Genomic DNA, 15,366 nt, shown 5'->3' with positions numbered 1-15,366 from the left:
TTGTAATCAAGGCTGTAAATTGTATTTAAAGCTGTACTGCACTATCCATGGATATTTGAATCATAAATGAGAGTATTGTCCTGCCTGTACTCTCACGTATTCTTTCAGCCGTAATAGATCCTCTCATTTGTGCTCAATTAGCTTTTCCACTCCTGCATTCAGATGCTGAAAGTTTCCACTCTTTTCTTCAGGTCTTGAATGCTGATGGTGTGGTCACATTTGCCTCTACCCCATAATTTGCTTAGCTCTTTTGTGCCACAGATTTCACTGAATATGGTTTGTTTGTTTTGACAAGTCCAAACACCATGACTATATTGTGCTGTAATATAAAAATGTTCCCTTTAATTATTGCTGGGGTGCAACGGCTCTGGGATGGACCTCTTTGGTGTCTGGGCTTTTACGTCTCCAGGTTGAACACAATCAGAATTTTGGGTCATTGGGTTTTTTTAATTCTGATAGAGCAGCAAGCCAAGTCACAGCAATCATGTGTCAGGGCAACTCATTTTTAGACAAGCAAGTACTTTGTGCAAGTACACAGAGTCCTCTTCCTTTTGCTGCAGCGCCCTTACGCTGAGATGGATAATCCAGCCTGCTGCCATTCCCGGCCCCTTTCACTCTGCCCCACTGGTCTGGGGCAGTAAAACCTTGGCAGTGCTGCTGGCTGCTCCTTGTTAGGTGTTACAGCTCCCCTGGGACTTCAGCCTGGTGCAGAATCTGTGGCTCCTAATGCTTGTAATGATCTGTCCCGCTGCCAGCACAGCTCTTTATGTTCACTGACGTCTCCAAAGGTGGAATTAGAGAGTCTTCTTGTGAGTGAGTGTTTCCTTTTCCCTTCACGTTTCCACCCCTGGGTTTTGTTTGGTTTTTTCTGTCTTTATTTTCAGAGAAGAAAACAAGCAAAACTCAGTGAAAATTAGCCAACTTTGCTTCCTTGCTTTGTACTACAAATGTGCATGTACCTTTCCAGTGTGATCAGACAGGTTTTGTTTCTCCTCTTGTTCTATAAATAAAGACTGGTTTTAGTTTTTCTTTTAATTGATGTTAATTTTGCTTTTGAAAGTGTTTTTCTTTAGGGTAATTCTCTTTTCCTTTGATCAAAGCTGATATATTTAAATAAATGCTTCTTTTATGAACTAAGCCCTGGGATAGTGTTGTGGGAGGGTAATGGACGTGTACTTGAAACTAATATCTCAGAGATTATTTTGTGACCATATTCCAAGGGGAAGACAGCCATGGCCTTTCTTTCCAGGACTGTCCATTGATGGAGGGAGAATGTATTTGGCTGAAGTTTGTCCTTAATGTTTGTGAAGGTTTCTAGTAGGTCTAAACTGAATACAAGAGGAGCTAATCTCTAGTTTAACAAGAGGAGCTAATCTCTAGTTTATTTCCCTTGCTGTAGACAGACATCCCTGAATTTCCTTAAATTTCACCCTCAAGTTTTCCTATCATGGGATACTCTAGAATTAAAAAATAAAATAGAAATATCTATATCTCTGAAATACTAAAATGAAGAGAGCTTCACTTTGAGTGTAAGCGCACAAAAATCCAGGGAGGAAGTGGGGCAAAGACAGTGGAGATGTTAAGGTATTCGTCTGGGATGTGAGTCTGCAAGCAAACCAGGACAATACACCAGCTAATAAGACCTTTGTTGACCTGCATTTGGTGGGGAGGATTTAGGGCAAGAACTCTGTCCCTAAATCTCACCAGTAAGAGATGACAAATCTAAGCAATAAGGTATCATGCTTGGGGCACACAGAGCTTGTTGGACAAAACTTTCTAGAACAGTCAACTCTTAACATTAACTCCTTCATCAACACCAAATGTAGCTAGATTGTCTTTTCGTATTTAGAGATATCCAAAGTATAAGCCATGTTTTTTCTTTGTTTCTTCGCTTCTTTTCTTCTTTTCTCCCAGTTAGAATGAACTAGAAAATTCCCCCAGTCCTCATTTATTTGACACTTTTCATTTGACAGCTCTGAAATATTTGATTTTTGTGAATCCACAATCTTTATAGATCCCAAAGAGACCTATATAACTAATAAAAACATGGTATAGCTATTCTAAGCCTTTATATATGTATATATAAAAATCTCAGTCACCATTCTTTCCTGTAGGCACCTTTCTCATTGTGGGACCCTACTAATCTATACAGAAAACCCAATTTGAAATCCTATCATTTCCTCCTGAGCGGAGGGTCAGTCTGTGCCTCTGCTGATACGGATTTTTCACATATACTGACCTTGTGCAGCATTTCTACTTAGTGAATTAAAATCAGTGGAGAGAGCCAGCCATGTACAAGTCTCAATGGCCTCATTTTATTATACGCACTTTAAGGATAGACTGTTAAGGAGGAACATTGCTTGGAAGATGGTGAATAGCAAGTCAGGCAGACAAAGCACAATGGAATTGCTCGGTTCGTAACCTGATCTGCAGATTTCCGTGGCTGCAGTCCTGTGCTATCCTCCTTCGTACCCTGTACCCTGCACATATATCTCATCTCCAGAGTTACTGCCATTTTAATATCACATACTGCAGTCATAGCATCTCATATTGCTATCAATATCTTATTTTTCTTTGGGTTTGTTTTGGGTTTAGAGTTTCAGGCTCCTGACAGCAGGGAATGACTCCTCCTTCTCAGTCCAGAAGGTCACTAGCCTTTACCATGACAGACGTATGCCAACATTGTAGTCATTGATGACATCCTACCACACTCCAGCAAAGTAGCTTGCTCTGAACACAGTTTTGGATTTCTACATGATACAAATCATGCAGAATTCATATTTTTAGGAAGGCTGTTAGGAACAACCGTGGTTTTAGGAAGAGTCAAACGTGGGAGGAAAAACAAAGTGAGCCATTCTTGGCTGCTCCTGTGCTGTTTGAAAGCTTGCTCATGCCTTTTCCTTTTGGCGTATGTCCTTTGGGCGTCTTCCTAACTGGAATTGCCTGGGAGCAAAGCAGAAGTTGTTGGGATATAAAAATGCCCCTATTTTGTGTTTTCACATTAAAACTGCCAGTATACTGCAAATGCTAGCTGTCCATTACCCCCATGCACAGAGGTGTGCTTCTCACTGACCAGGGAGATCCAGGAGGTCTTGAACCAGGGATGAGATGTTAAGAATGAATTTTCTTCTCTGAGATGAAACGAGACTATTACTATTATTTTATCATAGTGTTTTGGTATTTAATATACAAGGATTTGACAAAGTGCCACTGTATAATCTTCTAAGACTAGCCATTTTGTCCCATAAAATTATTATATCCAGTCTTAAAATGTTAAATATGTCACTATTAGGGTAGAGTATCATAAAATTCAGTTTATAATACTGAAACTCAAAAATGACACAATGTTATCCATTACATTCCTCAGTAATATTCGACTTTCTTCATTTTTCTTTAATTTTGCATTTTAGTGTAACAAATTGAGATTAAAGCCGCAGCCTCCAGTTCAAGGTCTCCTGGTGGTGAATGGCAGTAAAGTTGCAAGTAAAGTAGTAAGAAAACAAATCACACTGTAATCTAATATTTAATAATGTTTCAGACAGATTACGGAGATTTAAGACCCTGTGTTGTAATCAGCATTGGATCGGGGCAGATACACTAGTTATTGCAGAGGGAAATTTTCATCTCCTTAAAAATGCAGATTATCAGTGGAAGACTGGAAAGACACTGAAATGTCTGTAAAACTGAGATTTCTTTCTGATAGGTTTTTTTTAGATTCCCATTGTGCTCCCGGGACACAGAAATCTGTGTTCCATTGTTTGCTTTTAACTGGAGAAATTGTATATTCCCCATTCCCTTGCATTCCCTGTCACCTCTCCAGTTGGGGCTGGCATTGCACATCTTTCATCTGGACTTCTACATTGCTGGAACAAATGTAGGGAAAACTTCCCTAAAAATGGAAAAGAAACCCAAAACAAAACCCCAAAATGGGCAGCAAATGATGCATTTCTACTTATTTTCTGTTTTTTTAAACATGTATCTTTGTCCCGTATTTTATTTTTTTAACACAAAATGCAACAAAATTGTATTTTTTATTCAGCTCATAAAGAACTGAACCTCCTTTTGAAAATTTGTTCAACTGACAATGAGCTGATGGCCAAGTTGCACAATAATGCAAGGAAAAAAGTTACACTTGAGTTAGCGGGGCTTTCTTTGCACGTAATGTACATATCAATTACTTAGTGATGCATTATACGGTATAATCTAATTCAGCATGTCAAACTTTTCAACCCAATTTATAAATTCAGCTGCATCAGCCTCTGCATCATTTACACCAAGTAATTTTTAGCTTCCCTAGAAATCAGCTCCTACAGAAAAAAATGGCTAGATTTATTGTACGTGTTATACTCTGGGACCTAGTTTTCTCATTGAGCAAAATGAATGCAGTGAGTTTCACACAGTAGAACTAGATATTGTATTTTGTATGCTGAGCTTTTTTCTTTCTTTTCCCTCTCTCTCTTTCTTTCTCTCTTTTTTTCCCCCCTCCAATAGAGCTATCCAGTGTTGAATATGTCAGCGTGCCTTGAATGTGCAGTCACATTCTGAGGTATGTCTTTGAACTCTTCAATGGTGCTTTGCATTTCTTTGAGACCTTTTATGGGAAGGAAATAGAGAATTGTGGACTAAAATGCTGTGCGGTTGTCTCATTATTTCTCTTCCATTAAAAAAAAGGGCGTTAGTTTTTGTTAGACAGGGACACCTCCGTTATAGAGTATATTCAGCATCTACTGTGCATGGCTCCATACTGATACTCACAGACAGCATGGGGTATGGTGAACCAATTTAGAAGGCCAAGACAATAGTTCTGTATCTGCTCTGAACAAAGAAATTATCATCTCCAGCTAGCAATAATTTTGACAAAAGGATAAATTGATTTTCAACATACATCTCATTCCTGGCTACTTTTTAAATTTTATTTTTTAAAATAGAAGAAGCTCCCAAACCCAGAACCTGGAGAAAGATGAAGACTAATAGCAAGTAATTCGAGGATAATAAAGTGTGACCAGAAAAATTAGAAGCTCCCCCGCAGCTCTAATTAAGCTAGTAGGAAGCATATCTGTGGAAGGATGGCAGAATGGGATCTGTAAATACATTTTCCTATGTAGAGCAGGATTATGACACCCTTCCTCAGGGAAAGTAAGGGTTTGGTACCTAAATGGTTATAAGCAGCAGGCATTTGAGTGTGAGGTCATAGTATAACATTTGGCATGTTGCAGCTGGAGAAGCTTGTGCCACAGCACTCGATACGCAGTGCTAATGCTGCAGTCAACTGCCTCCGTATTGCAGAGATGTGAAGTGTAAGTGTCATCAGCCAGAGACATATAAATTAAAGGTATTTAAGGAGAAATTTCACAAGGGATTGTTCTGGCACATGAAGAAGGAAGGAAGCCAATCAAAGTTTTGTACAGAGGAGTACTCATAGAGATTGTGCTAATATATTTTATGAGGTTTCTTTGATTCTTTTAATTATATTTACAGTTTAACACATTTGATTTCTACATGTGCTAGGCATGAAGAGGAAAAAGGACAGTGAGATAATTTTCCTAGGACTGAGGCAATTTTTTTCCTCATAGTTGTGGATATATCCTTTGCTCAGTGACTGTGTTTAAGTGGTGGGGAGCATGGGCTTACCATCTCAATCAGTTCTGCGCTCTAACACACATAAAGTGTAATGCATTAAGTTTAATTTATAAAACCTATTTTGCACATGCTTCTTTGACAGAGACGTTCCACAAGCAGATATCTTTTTATACGGTACTTGGGGCACAACTTCTGACAGAGGTTAGTGTATAACCTGAAGTAAAAGTATTGGTGTAAAATACGAGACTGTATACATGGGATTTCATCCAGAGCACTCAGCCAAAAGAAATACTGAACCACCGCTAAATCATCCTAATGAGTTAAGTATTGTGTGTGGCTTTGTTATTTTAAGCAAATGCAGTCATATTTGTTTCTGGAACTATAAGGGATCAGTCAAGCAAATGTTTCCGTGAAAGGAAAAAAATATATGTATGTTCATAAAACTTACACTGCCCTACTTTCTTGGTGGCAAGGTATTTAAAATAATTGTTCAATGAAAGACTAAACATTTTCTTGGAAAACACATTTAGCTCAAGAATTAGCCATGTAGGGTGTCCACTCCACTGTATAAAATAATAAACTTCTTTCTTCTTCTCTTTTGCCTTTAATACACAGCCACCTTTATAAAAGCCATATGTTACACAGAACTGGGCATTTTCATGTGCAAAAAAACCCAACCGACAACCTAAACCTAGAAAGAATTAGATTTGCAGGCCTAAGAAAAGCATTTGAGTGGTTTCCAGTTTAAACTGGGGGTGAGGGAGTGGAGAGAGGGGCAAGGTAAGAAGGAAACAGTACATCTCAGCCTCAGTTCAGTGTTGGGCTGCCAAAACAGGGGCTTTCAGTAGGAACAAACAGAACTGCCTCAGCCTTTGCGCTCCTCTCCAATTTTCTGTGGGTGTAGGGATTAAGTAACTACTGCAGTTCATACACAAATGGTTTCCCTACCAGATGTGAAACATCTTCCAGACAGCTTGGCCAGGCAGCTTTGGAAACATCTGCTGCTCTCTCTTCCTTCCCCACCTCCTGGTCATCCTGACTGTGATGGGTAAAATAACAGGAAAACAAAGGGAGTGATTCCTGGGTATTATCATTGCTTACTTTTGAATAGGAGTTGGAAGATTTTCTTTGCATGCTTTGCGATTGTGAGCAGCGAAAACAAACAGGCATCAGCAGCACAGTGTTTGCAGGAGGTAACTGGTGGGTAACATGCCTTCAAAATGGTTCTAGATGGTATGGGGGGCTTCCAGTCAAGTGCCATTGGACATGCACGCTGGAACAGAGATGGGCACAGCAAAACCATCTTCATTATATCAAATCTTGTCTCACTGAGACAGTTCTTTACTGGTAACATTTAGGAGAGTCACATGTGTGACACAGTAACTGGAGAGGGAGGTTCTCCCATCAGTGGTATGTTGCTGGAGTCCACAAGCTGGGATCATCCCACTGTCTGGTTTTGAAATGCCACCCACTATCTCAGCTGCCCCTTAATTGAGGATTGCCCTTCTGGAAAAGGCTTCAGATGGTAATTTATAGCAATGTGTGAGACTGTCAGGAGCAGACGTGAGAGGCCCTCCCTGCTCATGGCTATAGCCTTTTCCTTAGCCTTCACCAGGCAGTCTCAGTCTCAGCAGCACTGGTTTGCTCATACACGGTGTGCAAATACATTGTTCTGGGTGGGTTTCCTTGATTCTTACATCTCCCCTTCAAAAAAAACCCCAACCCAACCCAACCCTACCACTTTGGAAGATATTTCACTAAGCAGCACCTACAACTGAAATATTTAAGGCATTTTCAGTCTGTGGTACAGAAAGACCCAACCCAGTATTGAACTGAGTGGGGTTTTTTTGCTTCTCCTTATAAATCTTTAGTATTTAAAAATCATAAAGAGGCACTATTTCATTTATGGGATTTTACAAAAGGTAATTCTTCTCACCTCTCACAAAAAAAAATAATCTATTTTAGCTAAGTGTTTTACTGGTACATTTTTTTCAGCTGTAGCCAAAAACGACCTATTTTGGTGTAGATGTCATGACCCACTTCAAAAGAGCAGAGGCCAATAAACACAGAGAGCATGGTTTCAGTTTTATCATTACAGGCTAAGGCACAGTGTGTCCATTACCAACAGCTGGAAAATGAGACAATGACTTAAAGTGACATTATTGTGTTTCTCGTGGATGGTTTACTGGGAAAGTTCAGAGAGGTGCAGACACTTGTGATAGAGAAAGCTCAACAGGGATTTTTCACTTCATGTCACATGATAGTCTTAAAAAATTTCTGCTAAGAGATGTCAGAGGTGAACTGAACAGCTTGAGTCTAGTGCAAAAATCAATGCACACGAATTGTTTAGGTCCCAGTTCTGCTCTACAGTATGTGTGTATGCCTAGAAATTACAAATACATCTATCTCTCTGAGAAATCATACCTCTGGTGTTTGTCACCTGCTTTGTCTCTGCTGCAGAGTTCTGTCTTGAACTGAGGTCAGTAGATATTCGCATAGCTGCTTCAACCTCATCTTTGCAAGAGGGGGGAGAGCAGACTCCTACCTGGACACAGTAATGTGAGCAGTTTAGGAGATGGTGATTTCCTCTCCCCTATCTCCATTTGTTTAACTATGCTAGAGCCTGCTCTGTTGAGCAGCTTCACTCTCAGCCATCTGCTGAGTACAAATATATCTGCACAACACCTTTTTTCAGGCAGGAACACCCTGGCTGCCCACACACAGGGAGGACCAAAAGCCCTGGGTTACCATAAGCTTGAGCTCACCATCCTCACAGGCAGGTCAGGTCAGCCGCTGCTCAGTGTGCTGTTGGTAAACCTGGCCTGTTGGAAGGGCAAGTCAAGCAGTGACAGCTCAGATGGAAAGCAGAAAATGCTTGTGTAAGCCAGACAGGTATCACAAAGGCTGCATCTCAAGCCTGCTCTAGTCTCCACACTCCAATGCCTTCTTTAGTGTTATTGTTTTAAGAGAAATCTAACCTTGATTATGTGGCAGGGACCTATTACATTACTTGACTGTCAGGCGCTAAATACATTTGGAGTACAGTTACTTGATTATAAAATGTTAACAGCATTTGCGGTATTGCCATAATAGCTACAGATCCCATCTACTAACAAGGCCTTACTGTGCCACTCATTTTACAGATCTGGACTAAAAGACAGCCCTTGTCTCTGGGACTGTGAAGTTTACAGAGAGATGTGTCTGAGCCCTGAATATAAACACAGAGAAACTCAGTAACTTGCCTGAAGTCTTAATAGTCAGAGGGAGAGCCAGGGATAAAAAACATGTTCCCTGAGCCCTGGTCATGCTGTACTCACTTGATCACTTCAGTTTTAAATAAATCTGGTGTTTAAAGTGCTGTTTATGACTATCATTCCAAGGGAAGTTGATAAGGTCAATGCACAACCACCCAAGACAGAAGAGTTATATTTGAAGGTGCCGCAGTGCACCGGCACTGAAAACATGGGCAGGGGTGGTGAATTTTGAAGAATGGTGGTGTAATAAACTGTGTTAACCTGTGAAGTGGGAAAAATAGCAGACCTTCTTGTCTGAGCAAGAGTCAGGATATGGGGGAGTGCTGAAGCAGAGGAGGGAAAAGCACTGGGGAGAACATATGGATGTGTCTTCTTTCAGTCACAGTCTCCTATACAGGGGAAGGTCACAGAAATCTTAAATACAGTGAGTGTGCTACAGCTGGAGGGCAGACAATCAGAATAATCTGCTAAAAACTGGATACATATATAGAGATGTATGTGTCTGCATATACAAACACAAAACTTTCACTTACTGTAGAAAGTTGATCAAAATTATGTTTAATTTCATTTCCTGATTTAGTTGAGAATACATGATTCACATTCAAGTTCCAACAGAAGCTCAAAACATCTCATGTAATGAAATCACAGTGGGTGTCTGGGACATCAAAACTGCATAAGTAACTGATGGGACATGGTAGGAAACTGGTGGCAGCTCTTCTCTGACCTCAACAGTGACGCCTCCCATTCAGCAGCTGGGACTGATCAGCTCTTGAATTTATTTATTATCTTCAGTTTAAAATTGAACAGTATATCAAATATGCTCCTGAATATTGTAGTTTTATGTAACTAGGTTTTGAGGAAAATAGTTTAATCTCACAGGGTTTACTTAAGGGAGAGATAACAAATGCAGTATTTATATTAATAAAATGATTTCTAAATGAAATTTATATATAAATGCAATTTGTAACCAGGCAACACAGGATTCAGCCTTCCTTCACTGACGCCGGTCATGAAGCATTCCCTGACTTCTATGTAAACAGGTGGTTTTCTTGGGTCTCATTTTAGCAAGACATTTGCATTCCAGATTAACTGAAGGTAGAGACCTGTTGGTGTCCAACAGCCTAAAGTTAGTGTAAAAGCTTTGATGAATAAGGATTAACAGCTTAACCAGTAGAAGAAAGCAAATTCTCTTACAAATTGTTGGAGCTAGTCATCTTTTCCATCACTGGCCCATGCAGAACAGAGTTTGGTGTCAGTCCAGTTCTCCTTCTTCATATTACCAAAAATAATATCTGTTTTGGAGTGCTGCTCCCTTTGACCGTTTGGACTTTGAATAAATGTGCATGCAGCAGGCAGTCAGAAGTTGTAGGCTCAGAAGTATCTGCAGGCTAGCTGCCTTACTTGCCCTGACAAACAGCTATAATGAGTTAAGAGGTGTCCATATGCTATCTATTTTCAACCAACCATGTGAGAAAGTTTGCTTTCAAAGTGGTTTTTACTGCTTTGATCCCATTCTCCATGTCTTTTACTGCTTCTTACTTCCTTTTCCCTATTACTTTTCATTGTTTCCCATTATTAATCCTTCCTTACCCTTGATATGTCCCTCAGGGCTCTTATTCTGTGGGTGGTGAGCACTGTCCAATGTATAAGGCTTCTTTCATCATCAGGAGAGGACTGATGAGTGTTTTCTGAAATCCCATGAAAACTCAGAAAACCACCTCTCCTCTGTGTCCCTGTAGATCAACCTCGACACCTAGTGATTCACTTTTTATGTGTTGTTCACTCTTAAGTACTAATGTGTGCTCGGGCAGCAACACATCTGGATGAGAGTGGCAGTAATCCTTTCTTGAGTCACATTCACCTAACAGTGTCCTGCCTCCTGCAACTTCTGAGTGCAGTGCTGGAGAACTGGTAGCATTTCAGGCTTTCAAAACATGGGTAGACCCTTGCTGCTATTTTCAGTGTGTCCTGTGGTGGATCATTCTCCACCTCAGCTTCCCATAGGAAATGTCCTCAGCTTTGCTCCTGAGCTCATGTGATTGTTGGCTCAGCGTCATACACTTTTCTGATCCTGCAGAATGGAAATTGCCATCTGCTTTTCCTCTGGTTCTGCTGTTTACTTGGATATGTGAAAGGTAAAATAAGATGGTGCACATGTGATTCTACCCTGCTGAGTTTGGTAACCCTGGGGGCTTATGAAGCCTGATCAATGAAGGTACCCATGCCAGAACCTGATGTTGCAGGAAAATCACATTTCCTAGGTAGGTATTTCAGCCATCTGCCTGTCAAAGATAGGCTTTTTGCTGTCTCTTATGATTGAAAAGGACATGCTTTTCTGTGGTAAAAAAGATAGAGCCAAAGGGTCAGCCTGGGGTATAACTAGATCTGTGTTCTGTGTTTCAGCCCCTAATGCCTTGAAATACTTTCTTGAATTAAAAAAGTCAAGTTTGCTATCACTTGAGATACAGTTCACATGTTTGCAGTCTTGCCCCATTGCTGCCAGTTTAAAGGTGAGATTGTGTCCTTCTGCACCCCTGGAGGGTGGGTTGGTTCCAAGCCATTGCGGCAAATTGCCTGAATATGGAGTCTCTCTACCCTTTATAGCTGAGTTTAATTTAAACCGGGAGACATATTTAAATGCTCAACCTCCTTCCTCCAAAACTGCAGCCTCTGGATGAAACATTACACAGCTGTGACATCAAAACCCAAGTTCTATACTGAGGAGGCCAGGCCATCCAGACATTCTCAACTTGCTGCAGGCAGGTCAAAGAGCACCTACAGAACAGGACAGCTGTTTGGATGTTAAGACATGTCACAGACCTGCAGCAGTGATGTCCTCTTTGTTGACCATGGATCAACCTGCCGAAGCTGTGCCCATGCAGGGAGCATCCTGTTGTGTGTCTCGTTGATATTTGCAGGACATCAAGAAGTTCCTTTCACATCTCAGTTTATGAAACACTGAGACATCCAGAAATATCCCTGGATTTGGCAGGGAGGTGGCTGAGGTTGCTCTTTGAACTTTGAGACTGACTTCTAAGTGTCACCTCTCAGTTGGATTAAATTGAAAGGAACTGGGGACTAAAGATGTCCACCAGCTTATATACATAGTTATGTATTCATTTAGTGTAAGGAGGTAGACCCTAAATATTTATTTTGGAAAACTTAGGGTACAAATGTCTCCAGCTTAGCTAGGGGGGCATATAACCGCTCAAGGTCAAAATGTGTGTGTGGAAAATACCCTTGTCAAGTATCCTGGCTGCTGTGTACTCACTGGCACTCACTGACATCGAAATTAACTACCTCAGCAGGAAGACCACAGGCTAAATGTTCTTCTGGCTGGAATTTCATTTGACTCAAAGGTCGGGACATCCTGGTGAAACTCTGTGATGGTACAAAGAAGCCCCCACTGCATCAGGCTACCACTTTTGTTATAATTAGAATGCTATTAGAATTCATGTACAGGTAAGAGAGTCATAACCAACCTGAATAAAACATAGATGGTGTCTCACTGTATATGACTTAGAGAACTTCAGTTTGGTTGAGGTCCTCTCAATCACGAGTGATTCTAGTCATGCACTGTGAATGTTATACCCTTTAAAAATATTTTCTCTTGAAATACATGAGAATGTAGAAGAAAACCCCAAGTACTCAAATATCTGGGAAACCAGCTTAGTATTGTTTGACAAATCCTCCCTGCTGAGCTAAATCAACCAATTAGTCATGCTAATGCTTGTAAATGACATTGCTGTCAGAAGAACAGTGTAATTTGGCTTTATTTCCAAATTCCAGCAGGAAAAAAAATAACATGTATTGATCCTGTATCCCAAATGAATGATATTTCTGCCATACTAACACCCAGAAGGTGCTTGATAGGTTGCACCTTGCTACTATCTTCCAAAGCAATGACTCTGGTATTCTTGCACCTTCCAGTAAACTTTCATGATATGTATCCCAGCAAAAACCATTAAATCAAACTTGGTACAGGCATGGCTACTTCTCTGATAAAAATATAACAGGCCTCAAGAAGCACTAACAGTTGGCTCTTGTAATCTGAACCTATTAATTGCACCCGTGTGCACCTCCTCTTTGTGCTCAATAACGAGTCCGTTTTGAAAGGGCAGTTCGTCTTCAATGGGTTAACTGTTGCCACATTGATAGGGGAGTTATAACATGATAAACAAACATAGTTTAACACACTCTCCTTTGAATGCAGAATTCATATGTATTCCAGACAAAAGGCCAAAAAAATTTACAACACTTCATGCATTTCTATAGCTGAGCATTTTTTACTGAAGAATATGCAAATCCTGCACTAATCAGAGGTTCTGGGATTCCAAATGCCACTAAAGGTTATGACCTGAAGCCCTGCTAATATATGACTGAGGGCGTAGACTAAGTAGTTCTGAATGACAGCAACCACAGGGTGTTTTGCATGAAAAGTAACCTCTAATAAATGACCTCTGCTATTTTCCTTTCAAAGCTATGACAGTAATGAATATGAAAGGGGGAGCTTTGTACACACCGGGTGTTATTTACACCTAAACACTGCAAGAGTGTGGATGGTATGTAAGGGTTTCAGCTGAAAAAGGGAGGAAAGGGTGTTTTCCCTGCCTTAACAAACACTGCTGCACTTCTGCTGACTTCACTAATAACCCCATTCTTAAACAGTGGTGCCAAACCACGAGGTCATGTTATTAAAAGAAATATTTCCTCCTTCATTATATGTATGTGTGTGAATATAAACATCTATATATATGTATGTGTATATGTGGTTACTGGGTGGGTTACAGGCTTTATGTGAAATCTCTTGGATTGCTGATAGAAGCATTCAAATTTCTGCTGTTTTGTGACCTTTAGTTAGGCAGAACACTGTGTCTTTGGTGGTATGAACACAACAAGGACATTTTTAATGTCAGAGTCTCTCCTTGTGGATGATATTTACACTTCTTGCGGGACAACAGTTCTGAGATTTTTTTCTTAAATACAAGCAGAACCAGAGCTCTGAAAAAGAGATTTCCTTTGAATGATGGTGATCAGTTAGTGAAACTTTTCACATCTTGCTGGAGATCCTGGAGGGGGAATAGAGTGATTATGAGTGGACATCTTGTCTGTGCTCCTACCAGCTCAGGATTGTTACCAGTTGTGTACATGGCTTTGCCTTAGCCACTCTGCATGTAAGTCACTTGCTTTCAAGGTTGCCTTGCCTTTCTGATTTCACTGTGTGAGGCCAGACCAGGATGGGGCAGGCATGCAGGCAGAAGTGTGCTGGCTCCACTCTGCAGCTGGGAACTGAACCCCTTGTCACAATGCCAGCAGAGGGACTCTGTGGAGACACTGTCATGGCAGAGGAAACCAGTTGTACAGGGTATACTTAACCACAAACCCAGGATCATGTCAGAAATCCCTGAGGTAGCATGTCGAGGTGCAGGCTGTATGTTTGATGTGTTGTGGGGGGATTAGCTTTCTGCTTCCCTCTGCTAGCATGAGGGCACTGCGGCTTCCAGGTTGGGATCTTGTGTGCTTAAACCCCACCTCAGGCTTCCCTGGCAGTTCTGCCCAATAAGTGTATCAAAGGCCCAGCATCTTCAGGATGCTTAGGTGCCATTCTTGCTCCTGGAAAGCTTGGCCCTTTACAGTGCCAGCACTACATGCCGCTGTGCACAGACTGCCTTGAAACACATCATGCATGGCGGTAGGGCAACTCTGACACTCCACTTACCCCCTAGCTCCGACAGCTTCCCTGTGCAAAACCAGATTATTTGGGATTTGAGCATGTGAGTGTGCAGCATGTGGCCTGTGAAGACCTTCTTCCGCAGCATGATGCACTTCATACCCTGGGAATCTTTTGCCTGATGTTCAGCACAAGGTTTTTTTTTTTCTGTTTTTTAGTATTAGCCAAATTTTTTTTCATTAGTTAATTTTTAATAAAGATGCTTTATGTGCAGATCATAGTTATATTTGTTCAGGTATGACTGCCATTTTGTTAGGTGGCAATTTTGCCTGAGTAAGGAGGCCGAAGCAGGGCTTTAAAATGCACTCCTCATAAAAAATTAAAGAGCTATTCTTTATTTACATATTTACACAACACTCAATTCATCGTGTAAAGCTTTCTCTGCCTTAAACCCAAATCTCTGGGGTGTACTCCGTGCCTGGGGAAATTGGATGGCTCAGAGAAATGATAAAGAGATATCTGTCCATCCACCTATCTATCATTTTTTATACCATACTCATTACCATAGTCTCTGAGCTCCTATTATATGTATGGAGCCTTTCCCATTTCAGTACAGAGCTGGTCAGCAGAGACAGCAAAGCCATCATTATTTTCTGAAGAGCATGAGCTTACGGAAGGACCGGTTGCTCAGCCTGCAGTGGCCATTTGGCAGCAGCCAGTTTGTATAGAAGACAAATCTCTTTTATTAGCTGCCTGGAAAGTCTGGTTTGGCTTCTGGAAGATGCAGTTCAAATGGAGTATATGCAGAGTTAGCCTTAGGTATCAACACTGCTGCTCCCACAATCACTTCACATCACCAAG

The sequence above is a fragment of the Melopsittacus undulatus genome, chromosome 1 (assembly GCF_012275295.1).
Source record: "Melopsittacus undulatus isolate bMelUnd1 chromosome 1, bMelUnd1.mat.Z, whole genome shotgun sequence".
Classification (NCBI taxonomy): domain Eukaryota; kingdom Metazoa; phylum Chordata; class Aves; order Psittaciformes; family Psittaculidae; genus Melopsittacus; species Melopsittacus undulatus.
Note: the sequence above shows the minus strand (reverse complement) of the source record.